This window comes from Odocoileus virginianus, chromosome 23 (genome assembly GCF_023699985.2).
Source record: "Odocoileus virginianus isolate 20LAN1187 ecotype Illinois chromosome 23, Ovbor_1.2, whole genome shotgun sequence".
Lineage (NCBI taxonomy): Eukaryota > Metazoa > Chordata > Mammalia > Artiodactyla > Cervidae > Odocoileus > Odocoileus virginianus.
This window is the reverse complement of record NC_069696.1, coordinates 16160528-16164023: the sequence shown is the minus strand read 5'-3', so window position 1 is coordinate 16164023 and position 3496 is coordinate 16160528.

Here is a 3496-nt window from a genome sequence, read left to right as displayed (position 1 = left end):
TTCTGCTGGTTGGCTGGGTTCTTCCGGTCTGCCGTCCCTGCCCAGCTGCCTGTGGCCTCACTTGCGTGCACTCTCTCTGTGGCCCCAGCGGCCCGCCTCCTGCTTTGCCTGTGGAGCCTCGGTCCCTGCCTTCCCTGTGGCCCCAGCGGGATAGGATGATGGTCAGACCCGGGCCGTGAGTTCTAGGCTGTGGAGAGGAGCTGGTCCCAGAGACCCTGAGAAGCAAGGAGACGTCCCTGCCCAGCGGGGGTGGGGCTGGCTTGGGCCCGTCTGGTGGTAGGAGCAGGCATGGCACGAGCGCTGGGGAGCTGTTTCCTCCTTGCCGAGGTGGGGTGCCCCAGTGTGGTCCAACCAGCACACGTTTGGTCAGCTCCTACTGCGTACACGTGGGTAGACACGGTAGTTCCTGAAGACAGACTCTGTGTCCCTGCTGCTCAAGGCTATGGGCCCTTCAGGGTTGGCACCTCCTGGGTCCCCTAGACCAGCCCAGGATGACTCAGGACGTACACAGAGCTCAAGGGTCGTGTACCCAAAGGCGTGAGGCCCCTTGGTTACTGCAGGGAAGGGGGCTGCCCCAGAGGCCGCCCTGGGGGAAGGGGCTCGCTCCCAATCGCATGCCCAGAGTGCAGGAACCAGGAGGTGCACAGCCTGTGGCCATCAAGCACACGTGCTGTGAGCACACGGGCGTGCACACGCACGCACGCAGCATCAGTGAGTCGGGGCCCCTGTGTGTGCAGCACGTTGTCCCAGGCACTAGCTCCACCGCAGTAAAGTGGGCAGAAAGGGCCTTCCCTGAGGGAGCCCGTGTGGTCCAAGAACACCAGCCTCAGCAGAAAAGGGATTTAGCGGCTTCATAAAAGCAAGTGAAGGGCCCAGCTTCAGATAGAGCTCCATCCAGGTGCTCATGTGTCTGGGTTCTGTCTGACCTGCTTCCTGGTACGTGCGGTTTTATTCTCAGGATCTGGATGCTACTGGCAGGCTCCCTCGGCCTGTCTCCACCTGGTGTACACCACTGTGGTTGAGAGGTCTCAGCGGATTAGGTTTTTGATCATGAGCCATTTCTGGACAGGCAGCCAATTTCAAGCCACATGAAACAAGAGTGGGTATCTCCCATGTGGAAGGCACACAATTGGCATCCCCCACCCCAAGGACCACTGAAATGACACTGTATTACAGTCAGGAACTGAGACCAGCCGATCAGGAAATCAGAATGAGATACTGCTAAACTGGAGATGGGGGGTGGGCAGAGTTTGGGGGTTAGGGTGGGGGAGGCCGGAGGGAGCAGGGACCTGGAGGCCTGGCTCCTAGACTGGACCTCAGCAGGCACTTCTGCCTTCTCCCCACTGGTAGCTGGGCATGAAACTGGGGGAGAGTGGGTGGGACTGCCTTCTGCTGCAGGTCCAACAGGCGGGGTGCCCTCCTCCGTGGAGGACAGGCATGTGAATGGACCCAGAGGCCGTCCTTTCATGGGCCCTGTGGGGAAACTGGGCGTGGATGCTGGGTGCACAGGGGTGGGCTGGCCAGCCTGGAGGGATCAGGAGACTGACAAACCAAGGGGGTGATGCAGCCTTCTGTCACTCTCCACTTCCCGTTTTCCTTGCAATGCAGTGGGAGCTCGGAGAGGCAAAGATGGAGGGGTGAGCAGCAACCTCGAAGACTTTTCCTTCCAAGCTGCAGAAAACAGCCAGCCCAGGGCCACACCCTGCTTGATTGTTGAGAGCATGAGACATCCTCTAAGTCACGAGGCCCCTGTGACAGGGCCAGATAGCATTTTAGGAAGTTCCTCTGACCTTCCTAAAGGTTTCTTCCCTTCAGGGGGACGTGCAGCCAGTCAGAAGACCAGTGTGGGGCTGAGGAGAGGATGGTCTGGACTTGGTGGAGAGACAGTGTACATGGACATGCGGGATCTTGGTATCTGGGGGGCCCTCGAATCACAGTAGGGAGTGGAAAGAGGCCAGGGGTGGGGCCGGCGGCCCAGGGCTCACGGGGGCGCGTCTGTGCCAGCCCCACCGCGCCCTCCTCACACCGGCAGCGCCTGCCGCTCCTGTCTGCCCTTGATCCATGCCAGCCCTGCTCCAGGCTCGTCCTCTACCTTCCAGCCAGACCGGCCAGGACGACCCTGTAAACACAGCACAGTGAGGAAAAAAAAAGTGCGGATCCTGTCAGAGGACAGAATCCCCACTCGCGTCTGGAATTCTGGGGGAAAGAGGGCTACGGGAGAAGGCGGGGAGGGGCTCCCTTAGTCGACAGACCTCTTGGCCCCCTTGGAGGAGGGAGGATCCAGCGCCCGCTCCACCCCGCCCGGCCGGGGCCGCCGGTCGCCATGGGAACGTGGCCCGCCCCAAGCGGCCTCGGCGCAGACAAAGGCCGCCCCTCCCTGCGGCGCACGGCCGGTTCCCACGGCCCGCCGCTCTCCTTCCTCCCGGCTTTAGCTGAAGCTCCATTAACTCCGCACAAAACCTCAGTCACTTCGCCCAGCCGGGAAAGGTGTCCCCATCGCGGGGCCCAGAGGAAGCGGGGGTAGGGCCGGGGGCTGGGGGAAGGGACACCAGCGTCTTCGCCGCATCCCGCGCTCCCGGCGCCCAGAGGGAACTGAGGCCCGCGCGCTGGGAGTGGGACCCGGCACCCCGTCTTACTTTTGGGCTCCCTGCAGGACCCGGATTCGCCGGCACGACTGTTCGTTTGCCTGGGACTGCGTTGACATGTTTTAATTTGGTTATCAATATTTGAATATCAGGAGGTTTCACACAAAAACTCAGATTTTTGTTTGTTTCAAAAAAGGGAAAGGTTGGAGACACAGCCTGAGGTCGCGCTCTCTCGGGAGGGGCAGCCGAGCGCCGGCCCCCCGCTTCCCCAGGGTGCGGGTCGGGGGGCTGACTCCCCAGAGATGTTCTATCCGAACCCTGGCCACTTCAAACAGAAGCAGCCACTCCCGCCCAGAGTTCCAGACAGAGGCTGAAACAGGCCCAGCCCCTTCAGTGACAGCAGCGGGTGCAAACCGCACCTTCCAAGGGCAGAGAGGAAATGCCCCGAGCGGGGTGGAGGTCGCAGTTCCAGACCCCGCAGTACCTGGGAAAGTCAGAGTGGGCTTCCTGGAAGAGGCCACAGCCGAAGGGGCTACTTCAGAAGGAGGACGGGTACCAGGCCCCAAAGAGGGCCCCGGTGGGGAGAGTTTCCTAAGAGCCCAGCCCTCCAATCCCACTGGTGTCGCCGCTGTCCCTGGTCCTGAGGGCGGGTCTCCGGGCCCGGCCCGACAGTTGCGCTTCCCCCAGAGTGCGGCCGGGCCCGGCCGTGGAGCCGCCGCTGCAGGAGGCCCCACCAGGCCGGGGAAGCTTTACCAGGAAGCGAACCACACGGCCAAGGTCGGATGGCCAAACGGGAAGGGAAGTGAGGCCGACCCAGGGTCCAAGGCGCCGCCATCGGCCCACGACTGAGGGGACCTTACCCGACCAAATGCCTAGCTTTTCTCAGGGGCTATTTTCTATTCTGATAAATG